Source organism: Prinia subflava, chromosome 30, assembly GCF_021018805.1.
Source record: "Prinia subflava isolate CZ2003 ecotype Zambia chromosome 30, Cam_Psub_1.2, whole genome shotgun sequence".
NCBI classification, from domain to species: Eukaryota; Metazoa; Chordata; class Aves; order Passeriformes; family Cisticolidae; genus Prinia; species Prinia subflava.
In genome coordinates this window covers 1,415,408-1,436,585 of record NC_086276.1, presented here as the reverse complement: position 1 = coordinate 1,436,585, position 21,178 = coordinate 1,415,408, and the positions used below count along the sequence as shown (strand labels likewise).

Here is a 21,178-nt window from a genome sequence, read left to right as displayed (position 1 = left end):
CAGCAGCTGCAGGATGAGCCTTGGACCTCCTTTTCAAAAGGTCCAGTAGCCCAGGTCCCTCATGTTCACCTCACATCCCCAAAGCCCATCCTGTCAGTCCTGCAGAGCCTCTGCAGCCCCTCCTCATTGCCCACAACAGGGAGCCCCACAGCCAGACACAGCAGCCCAGATGTGCCCCCCTGGCCCGCAGTGCCTCTGGCAAGGGAGCAGCAGGAGGCACTGCAGGAGCCTGCAGACAATTCCTGAAGCACTTGGAGGATGATCCTGCTCCCCAAGGGACGTTCCCATGGTGCCAGGTCAGGAACTGAAATGGGGAGTGGGGCCAGGGAGGAAAGGGCAACCAGGGATGGGCTGTTTGCAGGGTAGGGAACAGGGGTGGGCAATAGGAAGACATTTTTACCAGGAAGAGTAAAGAAAGCCAAGGGAAAGCAAAGGAAATTCTCCGGGCAGTTTGGGGGTGCCCTGGCTCTGAGCAACAAAGTCTGCAGTGGGACAGGAAACTCCCAGCTGTTGGGAACAAACTTTCTGGCTGACTTCAGAGGCCACCACCAACCGGAGTAGTTTCTCTCCTGTTCTCCAGCCCCTCCAGGCCTCGGAGGCTGATGGCATTTGTGCTCACTCAGGTTCATCTCCCCACACCAACACCATGGGGGTGCTGACGCTTGCTCTGTGCAGTGCAAACAGGGGCTCCTGAGGCAGTGCTGCCGTGTCTGTGCCTGCAAGGATGCGGCACCTGTGTGAGCTGGGGGAGAGGCCAGGGCTGAAGAGGGGGGATGTTGTTGGCAGGTGCATGAGGACGCTCTGGGACGCTGCCCTGGGGTGTCCAGCGCAGTGGGGATGGATCAGCCCCTGCTCTGCTGCTCCTTCCCGTCTTCCCTAGGGTCCCTGCAGAGCCCCAGCCATGCTGTTTGCCCCCAGCCTGCCCACGGCCAACCTGAGACTGCTCATGGGGCTTTTCTCTGCTGAGTATTGGCCTGGGTGTGTTCTGGAGAGAGCCTGGGCAAGGAGCCTGCAGCCCCCAGGCCCTGCCCTGAGGCGTCAGCACTGTCCCAGCAGTTCCCATGGCCTGTCCCTGCTGCAGCCCCGGCACTGCCACCCCCAGCCCTGTGCCCGGCCCCGAGAGCACTCAGGCCCTACAGCAACAGCAGGGCCAGGAGGGCAGCGGGGCAGGGCCACGGCAGCAGCACTGGCAACACCAAGTGCTGCTGCTGCTGCTGGGCACAGCTGCTGGGCCAGCACTGATCTGCCCCCAGCTCTGCACACAGACATTGCTGCTGCAGCCCCAGAGAAGGGAACCAAAGGGGCATCTCTGCAGAAAACTTGGCTGGGAGATCCTTGAGTTCCTTTAAAGCCACCAAGAGCACAGCCCCTCATTGACACAGTCTGTGGCCACTGGGAAGGTGCAGGGAAACAAAATGAGAAATGGCACAAATAATGACATTTCTTTGTGGACAATATTTAAAAATTAAAACAGAGAAAAAGAACCTCCAAAAGAAACCAACGGGAAGTATCAAAGACGACTTTTAGTATAAGGGATTTGCAGAAATTGGCCAGCACTTTAATGTTGCTGAAACCATCCAGACATCATTCTTCACACTGCAGCCTTGAGCTCCTGGTCCCTCAGGCTGTAGATGAGGGGATTCAGGGCTGGAGGCACCACCAAGTACAGAACTGACAGGGCCAGATCCAGGGATAGGAAGAAGATGCAGGGGGGCTTCAGGTAGGCAAACACTGCAGTGCTGAGGAACAGAGAGACCACGGCCAGGTGAGGGAGGCAGGTGGAAAAGGCTTTGTGCCCTCCCTGCTCAGAGGGGACCCTCAGCATAGCCCTGATGATCTGCACATAGGAGAAAACAATGAACACAAAACAACCAAATACAGAACAGGTACTAACTGCAATGAGCCCAAGTTCCCTGAGATAGGATTTGGAGCAGGAGAGCTTGAGGATGGGGGGATTTCATAGAAGAACTGGCCCAGGGCATTGCCCTGGCACAGGGGCAGGGAAAATGTATTGGTCGTTTGCATGAGAGCATTGAGAAAGGCTCTGGGCCAGGCAGCTGCTGCCATGTGGGCACAAGCTCTGCTGCCCAGGAGGGTCCTGTAGTTTAGGGTTTTGCAGATGGACACGTAGCGGTCATAATACATGATGGTCAGCAGGAAATACTCTACTGACATAAGAAAAATAAAGAGGAAAACTTGAGCAGCACATCCTGTGTAGGAGATGTGCCTGGTGTCCCAGAGGGAATTGTGCCAGGCTTTGGGGACAGTGCTGCAGATGGAGCCCAGGTTGCTGAGGGCCAGCTTGAGCAGGAAGAAGAACATGACGGTGTGCAGAAGGTGGCCGCAGGCTATGGCCTGATGATGAGGCCATTGGCCATGAGGGCAGCCAGGGAGATGCCCAGGAAGGAGCAGAAGTACAGGAGGTGCAGCTGCCACTGTTCATGGACAAAGGACAGTGACAAGTTAGGACAGGCTGCTTTGAGCCAAACCCATGCCATTCCCTTTAGAAAGTCCTGCTGGCGTTGGTGTTTTTGGTGTGTATCCTTACAGCTGACAAAACAGGAACACATTCGCTTCAGAGTTGGACTAGGTCAATGCACAAGATGGCGGCTGGGGCTGAGGCAGCCACACACAAGATGGCGGCTGGGCCTGAGGCAGCCACACACAAGATGGTGGCTGGGGCTGAGGCAGCCACACACAAGATGGTGGCTGGGCCTGAGGCAGACACACACAAGATGGCGGCTGGGGCTGAGGCAGACACACACAAGATGGCGGCTGGGCTCAGGCTGTGCCTCCCAGCGCCATCTGCGGCCCCTGCCAGCCCAGCCCCAGCCCCGGAGCCGCACAGACCAGGCAGAGCCCCCCCTTCAGCCCTCTGTGTAAATGGACATTGACAGACACCCGGGAAACGGACACGGTGTGGCACCTTTGCTCTGTGCACACAAACACAGACCAGCCAGTTCGGAACGTCAGCTGGCAGTATTTTGATGTCAAGGCAATTCAAATAGGTGAAAATAGGAAAAAACTCCAGGAACTGAACATTTTAAGATAAAAACTTCCCTTTTTCCAGAAGAGGGTCAAAAGCATTTCCTGTGCAGATGGACTTGGCTTAGCATCAAGAAGCATCACAGGTGGTTTTGTCCAGGCAGGAGTCACAGTGACTGTGAGGTGATGAAAACAGAGATGGGATCTGCTTGAGGCCCAGGGTGCAGCAGCTGCTCACCTGCGCTGTGTATCCCTCAGGGTACCTCTTTCTTTCGAACACTAGTGTTATAAATGAGTATGGTTCGTGCTAAATTGTAACTATATATATACTCAATATTACTTAATATCAATAGGTTAGTATTGTAACTTTATATTTAATCAATATTAGCAGAATTAGTAAAACTAACTTCAGATAAAGACATAGTGTTAGAAGAGTCCCCCCGCCCTTTTTCCTTGGCAAAATACTATGAGAACAGGACATGAGACCAAGGACAGTTAGAGAGTAGTGTCCTTGAACATGCGAAAAAGGGATTGAGAAGAGTCCAGGAACATTGAGATAAGCCCAAATATCCAGATGTTCATTTCTTTTTTTGTTATAATGGTACTTAACTATTTAGGCACACACATATAACTAGCAAGGTCATACAAAGGACATACAAGGAAGAGGAGTAGCCTTCATCACCTGCCACCACCGCAAGGAGTCAAAGACCCTCAAAAACAACTGGAGCATGCGCGATGAAGAAAGTCACGCAAACTTCAAGAATCGAAACTGGGAGGAGACAATTAAAGATGGGAAGAGATGGGTTGTTGGATACAGTATAAATGTATAGATGAAACAGTCTTTGATTTGTACATGGGGTAGGGTCCTGAACTCTGCACATGTACCCTGGCCTGGCCAGGCAGCCTTATGCTCATGCTTTATTGATACCAGGTCCATTTACTGTTAAATTACTTTTATAAAGAATGCAATACATTTTTATTTGAATGTATCCTTTTATTTAATTATATTCATCTCAATTAAAATTTGCTGCTAATTTTTAACTTGGATGTTTTTGGGACCTTTTCATTTATAACACTAGTGTTCTAAAGAAAGAGGTACCCTGAGGGATACACATTTCAGGTGAGCAGCTGCTGCACCCTTGGCCTCAAGCAGATCCCATCTCTGCTTTCAGCACCTCACAGTCACTGTGATTCCTGCCTGGACTAAACCATTTTTTATGCTTCTTTAGCTAAGCAAAGTCCATCTGCACAGGAAACGCTTTTGGCCCTCTTTTGGAAAAAAGGAAGTTTTTATTTCAAAATGTTCAGTCCCTGGAGTTTTTTCCTATTTTCACCTATTTGAATTGCCTTGACATCAATATACTGCCAGCTGACGTTCTGAACTGGCTGGTCTGTGTTTGTGTGCACAGAGCAAAGGTGCCACACCGTGTCCGTTTCCCGGGTGTCTGTCAATGTCCATTTACACAGAGGGCTGAAGGGGGGGCTCTGCCTGGTCTGTGCGGCTCCGGGGCTGGGGCTGGGCTGGCAGGGCCGCAGATGGCGCTGGGAGGCACAGCCTGAGCCCAGCCGCCATCTTGTGTGTGGCTGCCTCAGCCCCAGCCGCCATCTTGTGTGAGTCTGCCTCAGGCCCAGCCGCCATCTTGTGTGTGTCTGCCTCAGCCCCAGCCGCCATCTTGTGTGTGGCTGCCTCAGCCCTGGCCGCCATCTTGTGCATTGAGCTAGTCTAACTCTGAAGTGAATGTGTTGATGTTTTCTCAGCAGTCAGGATCTGCAGCAAAGACACCAAGACCGCAGGACAGTCTACAGGGAATGGCATGGGTTTGGCTCAAAGCAGCCTGTCCTAACTTGTCACTGTCCTTTGTCCATGAACAGTGGCAGCTGCAGCTCCTGCACTTCTGCTCCTTCCTGGGCATCTCCCTGGCTGCCCTCCTGGCCAAGGGCCTCGTCATCAGCACCGTAGCCTGCAACCACTTCCTGCACACCCCCATGTTCTTCTTCCTGCTCAAGCTGGCCCTCAGTGACCTGGGCTCCATCTGCACCACTGTCCCCAAAGCCTGGCACAATTCCCTCTGGGACACCAGGCACATCTCCTACACAGGATGTGCTGCTCAAGTTTTCCTCTTTATTTTTCTTATGTCAGTAGAGTATTTCCTGCTGACCATCATGTATTATGACCGCTACGTGTCCATCTGCAAACCCCTGCGCTACGGGACCCTCCTGGGCAGCAGAGCTTGTGTCCACATGGCAGCAGCTGCCTGGCCCAGTGCCTTTCTCAATGCTCTCATGCAAATGGCCAATATATTTTCCCTGCCCCTGTGCCAGGGCAATGCCCTGGGCCAGTTCTTCTATGAAATCCCCCCATCCTCAAGCTCTCCTGCTCCAAATCCTATCTCAGAGAACTTGGGCTCATTGCAGTTAGTGCCTCTCTGGTATTTGGTTGTTTTGTGTTCATTGTTTTCTCCTATGTGCAGATCATCAGGGCTGTGCTGAGGATCCCCTCTGAGCAGGGAGGGCACAAAGCCTTTTCCACCTGCCTCCCTCACCTGGCCGTGGTCTCTCTGTTCCTCAGCACTGCAGTGTTTGCCTACCGGAAGCCCCCCTGCATCTTCTCCCTATCCCTTGATCTGGCCCTGTCAGTTCTGTACTTGGTGGTGCCTCCAGCCCTGAACCCCCTCATCTACAGCCTGAGGGACCAGGAGCTCAAGGCTGCAGTGTAAAGAATGATGTCTGGATGGTTTCAGCAACATTCAAGTGCTAGCCAATTTCTGCAAATCCCTTCTAATAAAAGTCGTTTTTGATACTTCAGGTTAGTTTCTTTTGGAGGTTCTTTTTCTTTGTTTTCATTTTTGAATATTGTCCACAAAGAAATGTCATTGTTTGTGCCATTTCTCATTTTGTTTCCCTGCACCTTCCCAGTGGCCAGACTGTGTCAATAAAGGGCTGCCCTCTTGGTGGCTTTAAAGGAACTCAAGAATCTCCCAGCCAAGTTTTCTGCAGAAATGCCCCTTTGGTTCCCTTCTCTGGGGCTGCAGCAGCAATGTCTGTGTGCAGAGCTGGGGGCAGATCAGTGCTTGCACAGCAGCTGTGCCCAGCAGCAGCAGCAGCACTTGGTGTTGCCAGTGCTGCTGCCATGGCCCTGCCCCGCTGCCCTCCTGGCCCTGCTGTTGCTGTAGGGTCTGAGTGCTCTCGGGGCTGGGCACAGGGCTGGGGGTGGCAGTGCCGGGGCTGCAGCAGGGACAGGCCATGGCCACTGCTGGGGCAGCGCTGACGCCTCAGGCCAGGGCCTGGGAGCTGCAGGCTCCTTGCCCAGGCTCTCTCCAGAACACGCCCAGGCCAATGCTCAGCACAGAAAAGCCCCATGAGCAGCCCCAGGTTGGCCGTGGGAAGGGTGGGGGCAAACAGCATGGCTGGGGCTCTGCAGGGACCCTAGGGAAGACGGGAAGGAGCAGCAGAGCAGGGGCTGATCCATCCCCACTGTGCTGGACACCCCAGGGCAGCGTCCCAGAGCGTCCTCATGCACCTGCCAACAACATCCCCCTCTGCAGCCCTGGTCTCTCCCCCAGCTCACACAGGTGCCGCATCCTTGCAGGCACAGACACGGCAGCACTGCCTCAGGAGCCCCTGTTTGCAGTGCACAGAGCAGGTGTGAACACCCCCATGATGTTGGTGTGGGGAAATGAACCTGAGTGAGCACAAATGTCATCAGCCCCTGGGGCCTGGAGGGGCTGGGGGACAGGAGAGAAACCACTCAGGTTTGTGGTGGCCTTGGAAGTCAGCCAGAAAGTTTGTTCCCATCAGCTGTGAGTTTCCTGTCCCACTGCAGACATTGTTGTTCAGAGCCAGGACTGCCTGGCAGCCACCCCCAAACTGCGCGGAGAATTTCCTTTGCTTTCCCTTGGCTTTCTTTACTCTTCCTGGTAAAAATTTCTTCCTATTGCCCACCCCTATTCCCTGCCCTGCAAACAGCCTATCCCTGGTTGCCCTTTCCTCCCTGGCCCCACTCCCCATTTCAGTTCCTGACCTGGCACCATGGGAACGTCCCTTGGGGAGCAGGATCATCCTCCAAGTGCTTCAGGAATTGTCTGCAGGCTCCTGCAGTGCCTCCTGCTGCTCCCTTGCCAGAGGCAGCGCAGGCCAGGGGGGCACATCTGGGCTGCTGTGTCTGGCTGTGGGGCTCCCTGCTCTGGGCAATGAGGAGGGGCTGCAGAGGCTCTGCAGGACTGACAGGATGGGCTCTGGGGCTGTGAGGAGAACATGAGGGACCTGGGCTACTGGACCTTCTGAAGAGGAGGCCCAGGGCTCATCCTGCAGCTGCTGAAAGGGTGGTTTCAGAGAATCCCAGAATGAGCAAGGTTGGAAAAGACCTTGGACATCATCAAGTCCAACCTGTGCCCCGATATCACCTTGTCTCCCCTGAGCCTCCTCTTTTCCAGGAAAAACAAGCCCAGCTCCCTCAGCTGCTCCTCACAGGCCTTGTGTTCCAGACCCCTCACCAGCCTTGCTGCCCTTCTCTGGACACACTCCAGCCCCTCCATGTCCTTCCTGAATTGGGGGCCCAAGAACTGGGCAGATCACTCGAGGTGCTGCCCAAGCAGTGCCCAGCACAGGGGAAGAATCACTGCCCTGGTCCTGCTGGCCACACTGCTCCTGATCCATGGGAGTGCCAGGGGTGGGATGAGAGAAATGCTGGGGAGGGTGTGGGGACAAAATGTGATTGCTTGTCAGCCATGAAGAGTCTTGATGGAGCCAAACTCCAGAAATTGTAAAGCAGGCTCAGCTTTTCAGAGATTTCTTTTGACTGGGTTTATCTTCATCCCCCAGGCTCAGGATCACCACTATATTTGCAAGTTTTGCTCTGCATCATCAGCCTTTCCTGACACTGCTCAGTGTTTCTCAAATGGACAAGACAATGAATCTTGTGCCAAGCTTCCTTTCAGATGGGAAAACCTTGGTCAGCATGACAGAAAAGAAGGAAAAAGAAAGAAAATATTCACCAGTTGGAACACAGCCAGCGTCCCACTATCTTCCTCTCCACCAGTACTAATTTTGCACATTTAGAGACAACCCTGGCTGTAAAGCTGCCATCTCTCAGTCCCTGATGCTGTTTGCTACCCCTCAGCCCTGAGTGGCTCTGATCTGCCTGCCTGCTGTGCATGTGGGGCTGGGGATGCTCAGCCTGCAAAGAGAGGGCCATGGGGAGGCCTCAGTGCAGCAGTGCAGGGCTGGAAGGATCCCCCAGGAAAGATGGGCACAGAGTGTTCAGCAGGGCCTGTGCAGAGAGGGCAAGGGGGGATGGCTTTCAAGGGCAGGAGGTGGACTGGAGTTGGGAGTGGAAGGTTCAGAAAGATGTTCTTTTGCACTGAGGCTGCTGAGGCACTGGGCCAGGCTGTGCACACAGGCTGTGGATGCCCCATCCTTGGCAACAGCCAAGGCCAGGTGGGAACAGGGCTCTGAGCAACAGGGTGTGGGCAAGATTGCTCAGGTTGACACAAGATGAATTCAGGGTCCCTTCCAAGCCCAAGAAAGCTCAGTCCTTCCATCATTCTCTGGTTGCCAGTGTCCACTTGAGAGCCAGCCTGGACTTGCGGCAGCTGGGATGTCACAGTGCATGTTCCAAGTGGAACTGGCAACATCCACCAAAGAGCACAACACAACTCTTGGCCCTTGTGTCAGCCCAGCCTTCACCCTGCTCCAAGAGCACTGCTGTCACCCTGCTTTTCCCCTGCTCCCTGAGAACCCCATCAGTCCTGAAAGCTCCTTATTGCCTGGATTTTTCTATCCTTCCCTGCAGGATGTTCACCTTTCTCCTGAGGAAGGTACAGTGCCATTGCAGGGAGGTGGACACCCCTGGATGTCCTGGTTGGGCTGGAGCTGTGTGGGGATGGTGTGGAACAGGGACCCCACTCTGAGGTTTTGCTTCCTCTGCAGGCTGCATCCATTCTTAAAGTTGGCTGTTTGCTGGATTTGGCCACAAGTTTCTGCAGCTGGATGCTCATAGTTGTCCCAATGGAGGTACGGTGCCATTCCAGGGAGGTGGACACCCCAGGACGTCCTGGCTGGGCTGGAGCTGTAGGGGGATGGTGTGGGACAGGGACCCCACTCTGAGGTTTTGCTACCTCTGCAGGCTGTCACAGATGGAGAGGAAGACATGGACGTGGATTGACAGAAGGATACAGAGGAAGACATGGAGGTGGAGGAAGAAGGGAGCAGAGTTGAAGGGATGGAAGTAGATGTAGAAGAGGAAAGAGTGGAAGACATGGATATAGATGTAGAGCTTGAGACAGAAGAGGACATGGAGGTGGACAGAGATGAGAGTGGAGAGGAAGATATGGAGGTGGATATGGAGGAGGAGACAGAGGAAGATATGGAGGTGGACATAGAAGACCAGATTGAATATATGGAGATTGATGATAACAATGAGGAGGAGGCCATGGTGTTGGGATGAAGAGCGTGCCAGTAGCAGAACAGGCATGTGCTCCCCACAGGCAGAGTGGGTCCCCTGCTGCCAGGCTGGGGCTGGGCTGGGTGCTCCCTGCTCAGGGACTCGGTGCCCCTGCACTGGATCCTGGTGGCCATCCCCAGCCTGCCCTGGGCTTGCTTGGGCCCACACAAGCCCCGTCCCAGCTGGGGCACAGCCCCCTGCCCCAGGCAGGCTCAGCTGTGACAGCAGAGACCCCCTGTGCCAGCCTGTGCCAGCCTGGGAGCACCTGGAACAGCCCTGGTGCCTGACTTGCACTTGCTTTTCTTCCAGGTCTGAGGGACATCCCAGAAAGAGAGGCCACAATTCTGTATATATGTTTCGGAGTTGGCTGTTTTCTTTAGGATATATGTTTTAGCATGTGTTGCCATTAGGATATAGGTTTTAGGGTTTCTTTTTTATGTTTTGTAAATATGTTTCCTATGTTTTTGTAGATATGTTCTTATGTAAATACGTTCTGCACATTGTTGCTGTTACAAATATTCTTACAATGTAAATATGTTCTCTAGTTCATGTTCGTTGCTGTTCTTCTGTGAATAAACAATCTCTGTTTTTCACAGCCCAGGTCTCTCTGCATTTGCTTTGGGCACAGGCAGCATTTCCAAAGGGGTGGTCTCCACTTGGTGCAGGTTGCCAGGGCTGGAGGTGCCTGGGGGAGCTGGCACAGCCAGCCCAGGAGTGGGGGTCCCTGTGCACAGAGGGCTCCCCCTGACAGAGGTCACCCTCTGCTTGCCCTTTCTCGGGACACCCTTGGCGTGTGCAGGGCCAAATCCCCGTGGGCCCTGTGCCATGGGATGCCAGGAGGGAGCAGGGCTGAGCCTGCCTGGCCCTGCAGAGCCTCAGCCATGGCTCTTCCCTGGGCAGCCCCAGGGCTCCCGAGGCTGCACTGGGCTGTGGGCAAGCCCTGCTCCTGGGCACCCTGAGGGGCTGCAGCCAGCCTGGAGGGAGCTGCAGCACAGGGGCCTCTGGCCTGCATGCACCAAGATTGCCTTTGCAAACCCCTCTGGCACCACACTCTGCCACAAGCACAACAAGAACTGATCCTCCCAGGGAAAGGCATAACCTTCACTGGCACCAATTTGTCCCTTGCACTTTCTGGCACAGCAAAGGTCAGCGCTTGTCATCCCTGTTCTGCACTCCCTGCCTGGGCACTCAAACATCTGAACCCTCCAGAACATCTTGAATTAGCACCAACCTGCAGGAAGCTACGGGGGGAGAACCCAACCACACAGAGAAATCCTTGACACTGAGAGTCTGGGGCATGGCTGAAACTCAAGTATTTTAATGGCAAGAGAGAGGCTTTTTCTTGCTGAATTCATTCTCCAAAGATAACAACAATGAAAGCTTTCAGTCTCCTCACCTGCCACAGATGTGTATTGCTGAGGTTTGCTTCTGGGTTATGACGGATTTTTATGAACCTGTTCAGAATTCTGATGCTGTTCCCACTGGCTCCCACACAGCTTTTGGGCACCTGGTGTGGCTGCAGCTCCAGCACCAGCCCTGGTGCACAGGAATTCCAGGAGGAGATCCACAGAAGGAATCAGCCATTGACAGAGAAAAACAGCAGTTTGCAAGGCCCCAATCCCCACAGCACTGCAGACTGGGGGAACCCAGCCTCTGCATTTACACTTCGGCCTCTGTGCCTCACTTCTGCTCTCAATAAAGTCCCCCCAGTTTCCCTCATGCTCACATTCCCAAGATGATTCAAAGCAGCATTAGGAGCAGGGATAGATGATGGGAACTGTCCCAAGGCTTGACCAAATTTCTCTTCTCAGGCCTGACAAGTGCAGCCAAGGAGAGAGGAAAAGCCTGCCTGAAAGAGGTGTGCAATCAAAGCAGTAATGAAATAAAGGTCTAATGAGAGAAGCTGAAGAGATTTTCAATGTATACATAAAGATACAGAGAGAAACATAGATTTAGATATAGATATAGTGTAACATGAGGCTGGTGGGTTGGAGAGAGACACACGACACAGGATCTTCTTGGGCTCAGACCAACAGCCACAATTTATTGTTCCAAGCTCCCTTTGATAATGAGTTTGAATTTCCCAGCCTTGGGAAGCCTGCTGGTTGGGTATCTCTGCCGTGCCCAGATCTCTGGCCAGTGCTGTGTCTGCATCCAGGGCTTGGATGGGGTTGCCTGAGCTCTTTGCTCCCCATGGCACTTCTAGAACAAGCCAGGCCAGCCCAGTTGGGTCTGTTATGGCCACACTCATTATGTCCAGCTGTAAACCAGCTGGACCTTGCTACATCTCCTCCCTTGGTTTTGATTCAAATGCCAATTGTTTGCTGTTATCCCATTTGCAAGGGCCCTTTTGCAGATGGGGTAACAGCAGACAGCATGGGTTTAATTTGAAGGAGGTTTTGTCCAACTTCATCCTGCTCAGCCAGTGATGTGTCCCATGTAGCCCTGGAGTTGCAGCACTCACTGCCAGGAGCTGTCAGGCCAGATCACAATCTTCTAGGCTAGCATGGGACAGGTTAACGCTTATGGGTACAAATTACAGCTTAGCACTGAAACAAGGAAACATTCAACTTTGAAAACTGGGAGAAAAAACAATTAACAGAAAAACAGTTCTTAAACAGAAAAAAACACCTTGTAAACAGAACAACAGTTTGTAAACAAATAGAACCCTTCAATGAGCTGTCACTTGCAGAGTCCCAGATCGCCATGAGGTGGGTGAAGAAGCTGTTTCTGTCCCTGTTCCACACACGGCTCCACAGCGTCTGCTGAGGGCCCTCAGGAGAATGCTGCTCGTGCTCTTGGACAGGACCTAAGGCAGGACGGACACGTCTGGCAGGTACCCAAAGCCTTCCAGTGTCCTTGCAAAGCACTTGGCAGGGCTGTACTGTGAGCAAAACACATTCCAATTGCTCTTGTGTCACAGACACAAGATCATTCTTGAAAGAGCTCTAGCATTCAATTGTTAACACCTGGGACAGCATTTGATAATTAACTGTGCAATTAGTTCAAAGACAGTGGGTGCCATCTTTTTTGGATCATGAGGTAGAAACATTCATTCTGGAATGTGCAAAGGATCAGGCCAGTGTGTATTCCACTGTCCAGTAATACCAGTAGGATGAAAATTAACAATGAGAATAAACACAGTGATACACACCTCTGGGCATGTCCTGTGGACTTGTCTGTTTGTGCTAGCTTGCTCTGCTGTTTGGAGAGCAGCTTTTGCCTCTGGGGTTAATTTTCTGGGGGAAGTTAATTCAGAATCACCCTTTAGGAGGTCAACTAAAGGTGCTCATTGAGAGTTGGTCAGTCCTAGGTAAGGTCTGACCCAGCCGATGGTACCCAAGAGTTTTTGTGCATCGTTTAGAGTTAGAATTTTGGTTGAAAATGGAATTGTTTGTGGCTGTATAGTCTGGTCCATTATTTTGAGTCCCAAATATTTCCAGGCTGGTTGCTGCTGCACTTTCTCTGGTGCTACTTGCAGCCCAAATGTTTTTAATGCTTGCAACAGGCTTGGCTGAATCAGGGAGAGTTCATTTTTGCTTTGGGTTGCAATCAAAATGTCATCCATGTCATGGGAACAGTATGCCCCTGGAAATGGTTCTCTCACTGATGAGAGTACCTGAGCAGCACAGCCCTGACAGATTGTGGGGCTGTTTCCCCTGTTTTGGGAAAGTACTTTCCATTGAGAACCTTGCACTGGTGCAGTGTTATTGATAGAAGGCAGGGTAAAGGCAAACTTTGGGGTGTCCTCTGGGTGCAATGGAAGAGTGAACAAACAGTCCTTTAAGTGCACAGTCAGGATGTCCCAGGAGGCAGGAATCACTGCAGGAGATGGCAGACCAGGCTGCAACGTGCCCGTTCTCTCCATCACAGAATGGATTTTTCTCAGCTCATGGAGTAACCTCCACTATCCAGATTTCTTTTTTATAACAAATACTGGGGTGTTCCAAGGGCTCATAGATGGCTCTATGTGTCCTTGAACCAGTTGTTCCTGTACCAGGGTTTTTACGGCATCTAGTTTCTCCTTTTTAACGACCACTGTGGTACCCACCCAGGCTGAGCAGTGAGCCATTTTAGAGCCAGGGTGGGACACTTTACACCCTCTAATGCAGTGGCCCCTGTCAAAAATCCGCTCCCACCTCAGCCCACTCCAGAGCCAGAGAACTCTAGGGAAGGGCTTCCCATCTGGGAGTGTCAGATAGGACTGATTCCTCCCATTTAGATTGAAAAAGTGACATTTTGTGGTGCTCTGGCCAAACAATGCCAATTTTGTTGGAGCAGTGGGCAGGGTCAGCACCAAAGACACAGACACCCCCTGAAGGAATCAGTGTCATTTCCTACAGCTCAAGGCAGCAAAGGAGAACAAAAGGAGCAGCTCAGCAATGCCCCCAAGCATCACTACCAAAGACTGCCCACAGTGATGAAGAAAGATCCATCACCAGTTGCCCTCACACTTTCCCATCACCCACACCCACACATCAGCTGGGGGAAGCTGTCACAGCCAAGGACTGCAGAGCCACTCCTGGACACTGGGAATTCCTGCAGGTGCCTCCAGCCACAGGTGAGGCTCCAGCCTGGCTGTGGGAGGGCCCAACTTTGACAGAGCTGAACAAACAAACTGACAGCACTTCTAGTGCAGGAACATCTAGTTTCATCCTCCTCTTGGGTCCCTCCCAAAGCCTGGCCAGGACCCAGGGAGGAACCAAGGGAGTCGCCTTTGACCACAGAGCCCCAGACAAGGCCAGATGTCAGATTTCATGGCCTTGTCTGGCTTCTAAATACAGAAAGATCATGACCTGTTTCACTAAGGAGTGGATACATCTAGTACAAGGCTAATGACCATGCATATTTTGTTAAGGAGCAGATACAAAGATAACCTTTGGTTGGAAGGTTCATCCAGAGGTCACCTTTGGCTCCGGGCCTGTTGTTCAGGCCTCACTCAGGCCTCTTGTCCAGGCCTGGCTCTTCAGGGTTTAGTGGTGGGCTTGACACTGCTGGCTTAACACTTGCACTTGATGAGCTCAGAGGTCTTTTCCAACAGAAAAGATTCTATATTTCCATGATTTATCTACTGCATTCAGTCAGGTCCATGTTAGCAGCATCACTTTGGTCAAGAAGTTCCCTCTTGCTCAGCTCTTGTGGCCCAAGGCTTCAGCTCCTTCAGCTCCTGGTGCAAAGCTGCTCATGCTGAACGAGACGACTCCGAGAGAAGAACACAGTTCATGCAATTCCTTCTGGGACACTGAGAGGGCAGGGTGTGCAAACACAAGCATTGTTTGCTGTGGCCTCCTCTCTGCCCTTCACGCCTTTCAGTGCTCACAAACAGCCCAGAGCTTTCTCCAAGAGTGCAATGGAGCAGCTGTTCCTGCTCCCAGCTCTGGCTCCTCCCAGGCTCTGACCTTGCCTGGTTTTGTTCCTCTTGCTGTGCCCTCTGTTCCCCTGGGCTCAGTGGCTGCTGCCCAGGACGGTGGAAGTGGCACAGATCCAGTGGTGGGGACCCTCCTTTCTCTGCCCTTGGAGCTGCCTGCTCACAGCAGCCTTTTCCATCTGGAAGCTGCACATGGAGAGGGAGTCCTCACCTCTGTTCCTTGCACAAAGCCCAGGAGCCCAGGGCTGCAGAGCTGGGCTGGCCACAAGTGGGGCAGCACAGCAAACAGGGAGCTGCCAGTCCCTTCCAGCCCTGTGTGCTCAGAGTTTGGGCCCTGGAGCTGCAGGTGGGCAAAGGCAGCTGCTTCTGCTCCCTCTGTGTGTGCCCGTGTTGAGCAGTGCTGCTCCATCAGTCTGTGCCCAGCACCGGGGAAAAGCCTCAGCCCTGCAGGGCCAGGAGCTGCCGGGCTGTGCCTGAGCAGCTCAGCCAGCGGGAAGGGAGCTGCTCCACACGGGAACCAGCAGCAAAGGACACTCCTTTCTTAGGAAAGTTTTTCTATTAAAAGAAAAAGAAAAGAAAAGAAAAAAAAAAAAAAAAAAAAGAAAAGAAAAAATGAGAACGATAAAAACAAATCCTAAATCTGTAGTGAAAAATACTTAGTAACTTTGGATAAAGAGATAACTAATCTTTTTAAAATGAGATCTCAGTTATTTGCTTTGTAAATGTGTTGATGGCATGGATCCATCCTACTGACCTCAGCAGCCTTTTAAAAAGATTTTGCAGTTTGTTTTCAGTATTGTTTTAAATTGTGGTAGAAAGAATAGGAAATTGCTGTGCCCCACCAGATCTAAGCAAGACTGGGAATCTAAATTTTGTCAAACTCCAAATCCTTTAGAAGATGACCTTCCTTCTCACTCCCTGAAGGAGCTGCACATTCCCTTGGAAGTTTTCAGAGATTTTTAAAGACACAAAGTCCCACTTACAGCTTTTTGCTCTGGTTTGGAGGTGCAGAAGGGCAATTAATTCTTCATCCATCAGCTCCAGACTGCACTGCCTTAGGAACACCATCCACTCGCCAGGTTTTGCTCAGTTGTGGCACTCCTAGAGGAGGAAGAAAGGGCAATTGCACAATTCCAGCCAAAAAGGAAGGAAGAGTGGGACAGACAAAACATCCTGTGAAGATCCAGGCATTCAGCTGGGACTGTGGAGTGTTTGGGTTCTTGCCAATTGGATGTGGATCCCTACCTGCAATCTCTGGGCCAGCAGGAGAGTCTCACTCAGCTGCCAAAGCAGAAAGCTCAGGCGCTGTGCTCAGAAGGGGCTGGTGTGCTGCAAAGCTGTCAGAGCAATGTGAGGGCAGAGCGAGCCCAGCCGTGCCCAGGGCTGAGCCCAGCAGAGCCCTGGCAGAGCCCAGAGCAGCCTCAGCACCCGCAGAGCCCGGCTGCAAGGACAGAAACCAGAAACTGCCCGTCAGCTGAAGGCTCCTGTGCCCTTGTCCCAGCCGCCCGCAGTGCCCAGGCCGGGCTGGCCATGCTCAGAGCTGGGCCCAAACCTCCCCATCACTGCTGCCCTTGGGGGCAGAGCAGGAGGGCAGCACATGTGCCCAGCCTGCAGCCAGCCATGCCACATCCAGCCCCTCAGCAGCTGCCCAGAGCCAAAAAGCAGCTGGACAGCCCAGGGAAGGATTTGTTGCCTCCGGCCCAGCAAAGGGAGGAACCTTTGGTGCCCGGCCAGGCCGTGCCATGCCCGGATCTGGGAGCATCCCCCTGGCTGTGGACTCACCTGCAGATTGGGCATGGAGCGTGTCTCTGAAGAAGGTGCCAGAATCAAACTCCATCATCTTCAGCTGCTGGTGACCAGGTGGAGGAAGAGATTGTCATCCCTGAGGTTGTCTTTGGTGTCTCCAGCAGCAGCCCCACCTGACAGAGCTTCTCCAGGGCCTCCTCCTTCCCTGGGGGCCAGAGCAGGCTGTCACTGTTCTGCCCAGGGCCCCAGCCATCAGTGAAGAAGGACAACCAAAACTAGGATGGATGGTGGCCACCAGTGCTTGCTGAAGCAGGTCTCCAGCTAAGCTGCAGCACAGATGTTCCCATCTGATGATCCCTGCTCAGAGCTACAGGCAGGACAAAAACAGTCTGCTCTTCTTTAGCACTGATTGCCATGAGATGTGTGGAGCTGTTACCTGCCAGGTTTTGGATCCAATTGTGCACATGGACCTCTCCCATCTTCTAGGGCAGATGAACGCCCTGCAGCCAAGGATCATTGAAGAGGTCTTCTAAGGATGGCCTGTCCAAGGGTTGCATGGACAAACACCTCTTAATGACATCCTGGCACTCTGAAGAAACAAACCAGAATCCACCAGTCACATGGAGAAGGATCCCGTCTGCTTTGGCCCCCCATTCCCATGCCCAGGCCATGCTGGGTGTGCCCAGAGCTGTGCCTAAACTTCCTGATGTATTGTCTGTTTGGAGGAGGGCAGCAGAGGAGGACATGTGCCCCCTCCCCAGCAGCTGCCAGAGCAGGGTGCTCATGAGGCTGCTGCTGTCTCCCAGCACTGGTATTCCCCTGTGCCCAGAGATGAGGATCCACCTGGAGAGAGCCATCGTGGGAACAAGATGCGGCCCCAGATGATCTGCTGGCCCCTCCTGAACGGGTGCTTCCCCACGACCAGGTGGTACAGCAGGAGGCCCAGCGACCAGATCGTTGCTGCCTCGCCGTGGTAGCGCTGCTGGTGGATCCACTCTGGTGGGCTGTAGGACAGGGTTCCTGTGGAACACAGACGCAGTTCATCAGGGGATGCTGCTACTCCTAGAGCCTCGCCCAGCATACCTGGGCATGTGAGGGCTGGCCCCCTCCCACCCCCAGACAAAAGCAACTTGGCTCAAGACATCATGCTGTTGCCAGCAGTAAGAGGGGGAAGGCCCGGTGCTACAGCCAGGCTGGGCCAGGAGATGACCAGGAACATCCCCTGAGAGGGCTCACCTGCAAATTGGGTGTAGGCTGTGTCTTGGAGGAAGGCACCACAGCCAAAGTCGATCAATTTGAGCTCTCTGGTGGCCAGGTCGAGCAGGATGTTCTCGGGCTTGATGTCCCTGTGCAGGACCCCGCAGCTGGTGCAGTGCCGCACGGCCTCCAGCACCTGGCGGAACAGCGCCCGCGCCTCCTCCTCCGGCAGGAACCTCCGCTCCGCCAAGAAAGCCGACAGGTCCAGGCACCGCTCCGGACGCTCCAGCACCAACAAGAAGCTGTCGGGGAGCTCAAGCCACTCCAGGAGCTGAATGACACCAGCACAGCCAGCGGACACCTTGTCCAGCAGCACGATCTCCAGGGGCGCACGGGCGCCGTTGGGCTGCGGGAGGAGCACGATGCCGTCAGTGGGGCTGAGGCCGTGCCGGGGCTCTGGGAGCCCTCAGCCAGCCCCGGCTGCTCTGGGCGCCCCGCTCAGCCCAGGCCCGCTCTCCCCGCAGGGCTCCCGGCGGCTCCCACCCTGCCGGGCCCCGGCTCCTCGCCGCCCGCCACGGCCCGGCTTCTGCCGCTGGCCCCGCTCACTCACCAGCTCGCCCCAGAGCCGGATGCGATCCCGCGGCACGCATTAATGGCCACCTGCGAGCAAGGGACAGCAGCGGGCTGAGCTCACCGACCGCCCCGCTGCGGTCCGATCTTCTCCTCCTGCTCCGCCCACCTCGTTCTCCTCCTCCGCCCGCCCCCGGCCCCGCCGCTCACCGGGGCGCCGTCCGACACTCGTGTCCCCGAGTAGACGCTGCCGAATCCTCCGCGCCCCAGCAGCGAACCCAGCCGGTACCGGTCCTGCAGGGCCTCCTGCGCCTTCCCTACGGGCGACACGCGGCCGTCAGCGCTCGGCCCGGGGCCAGACACGGCCCCCGAGCGCCCCCCGAGCGGCCCGGGCCGGGCATCCCCACCCGCGCCGGGCCCCGGCGGTTCGGGGCCGGCGGCTGCGCTGCCGAGCGGCGGAGCTCGGGCCGGGAAAGCCGCAGCGGAGGCGGCGGGAGCGGCCGCGCCGCGTGTGTCCTCCGCGGGGCCCGGGAGGAGGCGGCGCCGGGCTCGGGGTCGGCACCGGGGCCGAGGCCGTGCCCGGCCCAGGCGCAGCCAAAGGGTGGCGATGCCGCCCCAGCCCCAGGCACTGATCCCGGCCCAGCAGCGCCACCGCCAGCACGGCCAGAGCCGGGCCCAGGCGAGACCGCGGAGGGACGCCCGGGGACGGGAACGGGGCAGCCCCGCCCGGGGCCGGGGGCGGGCCGGGGGCATGGCCCGGCCCGGCAGGGGAGAAGGAAAGGCCGGGACGGGGACACCGAGAGGGGCTGGGGAGACCGGGAAAGGGACACCAGGAGAGACTGCGGGACACGGAGAGAGAGTGCAGGACAGTGGGAGAGGGAGAGGGGGAACAGGAGGTGAGGAGCGTCGCAGAGTTCGGAGACTCCGCAAAGTCGCTGCCGCCGCTGCCGCCGCCGCTGCTGCTGCTGCTGCCGCCGCTGCCGCCGAAGCCCCGGGGCCGTTTGTCCGCGTGTCCGTTCCACGGCTGAGCCCCGCGCGCCCCGGGGGCAGCCCCTGAGCCTGTCCAAACACGGGAACTTGGCCCTGTGCAGCCCAGACCCAGAGTCCTGACTCCTGCGCTGTGCCAGAGGAATCCCCTCGCTTGCTGCTCTGCATTGTCCCTGCTCAGGCTCACACACTGCCGGGGCACATTCCCTGCCTGCAGGATTCGTGCCCGACCCAAGCACTACATTTATGTCTCTGGCATTGCTTGACAACAAAAACAGGGGAAGGCAAACTGTGTGTACAGCCCATGGTATTTTTAGAGTGTCTAAAACTCACTAGGTCACTGATCTTCGAGGTGAGATCCCTTTGGAATTAATGGCATGGACAAGTAGTGCAACATGGAAAAGGGAAGCATAGAAAGAAATAGAGGAAAACATCTTGGTTTGTTTCTTTCATTTTCATTTCACTTCTGGAAAGCTGTTTCAGTTTTCCAGCAATCTTCTCCACTGTCCCAGCTGCTCTTTCCAAGAACCTTTTGTGGAGAACGAGGTCCAGCTTCTGTCACAAGATGTGCCACCAACTCCAGCTTCTCTTGGATTTCCATCCTGTGAGTGCAGCACGACTTTTCCAGCAAAGCAGGACAAATGTCTGGAGAACTTTACCATTTCTCTGTCCTTTTCCCTGTGGACTGGGCAGTTGTGCCATTGGTAAGGTTTGCATTGTTGCTGTTCGAAGCCTAGAAAACAGGAGGTGGTAACCAGGCGTAGCTGGGGAATGCAAGGCTGAGTGAATTCAGAGAAAGAATCTCCCTGACACTGTGTGAGCTCCCCGGGCTGGGCTCAGCTTCCTGCTGGGACTCTGCACAGGGCTGAGCTGCAGCTGGGATCAGCAGCAGCTGCAAATACCTCTGGCCATCCCCATTTTCTGCTGCTCAGAGCAAGCAATGAAGCAAGTCAAGAAGTTGAGGTTTGTCTTCCTCCTGGTGGTTTTTTTTTTCATTTTATTTGACACTCCAGAGGGCAATTTCTGTGATGGCCTCTGTAAGTTGATTTGATTTCAGCAGCAGCAGCAGCACCAGGGCTGTGTTGGAGCTCTGCAAATGGGACCTGTGTGGCTTTAATTCCCCTCGACTCAGTGCCCAGGGACTTGGGAGCATTTCAATCTCTTCTTATCGTGGTGCCTGCCACAAAAATCCTGAGTTCACTGTCACAAAAGCACAAGTGGGTAGCAATGATGGAAAAAGGCAATTGCAGTTGAGCTGCTCAAATTCACTTAGCAGATAGATGGGTGCAAGAGCAGGCGCCATCTCCAATTGCCAAGGCAAAGGCAAGAGCAGCCTGCTGCTGTCACCTGAGGGTGAGTCAAAGAGCGCTGCAAAGAGCGCTGGAAGCCGAGCCTTTCTTTCTCTGGAGGCTGCTGAGGGCAGCCCAGGCGGGCCCTGGGCAGTCAGGGCTGTGTGTGGGTGATGGCTGCTGCAGTGCAGAGTCCAGCTGGAAAAGGCCCTTGGCAGGCGAGGCAGGAGCAGGCGGGAAGGGGCCGGCGCTGCTGCTGCTCCTGGCCGGGAGCCGCGGCTGGGCCGGGCCGGCGCCCGCTGCGCTGCGGCTGCTGCTGCTGCCAGAGCCGGGCGGGACTCGGGGACAGCGAATGGACACGGGGGGACAGCAAAGGCCTGCGGGGCTGCGGGGATGTTGGCGCTGGGGCCAGCGGCAGCACAGAGCTGCAGCCGCGATTAACCCCGAGGGGAGCGCTGGGGAAAGGCTCCATTTCAGCCTTTCTTGACTGGTGGCTGTGAAGGGAGCAAAATAAAAGGAGAACAAGCAAGGCCTGACCCCTTCTCCTTTGGGAGGAGCCGCGCGCCTCGGGCTGAGGGGCTGTGAGGGGCCGTG

At 54.8% G+C, this 21,178-nt stretch overlaps 2 protein-coding genes and 1 pseudogene across 2 annotated transcripts in view; all 3 read right to left on the bottom strand.

Moving 5' to 3' along the window:
• The window catches only part of LOC134562689 (zinc finger protein 850-like), a 182,442-nt gene that overhangs the window by 133,796 nt on the left and 27,468 nt on the right, over positions 1-21,178 (bottom strand). The gene's annotated exons all lie outside the window — the stretch shown is intronic.
• Positions 1-21,178, bottom strand: part of LOC134562740 (serine/threonine-protein kinase pim-1-like) — a 218,966-nt gene that overhangs the window by 195,689 nt on the left and 2,099 nt on the right. The gene's annotated exons all lie outside the window — the stretch shown is intronic.
• LOC134562739 (serine/threonine-protein kinase pim-2-like) lies at positions 11,462-21,149 on the bottom strand (annotated as a pseudogene).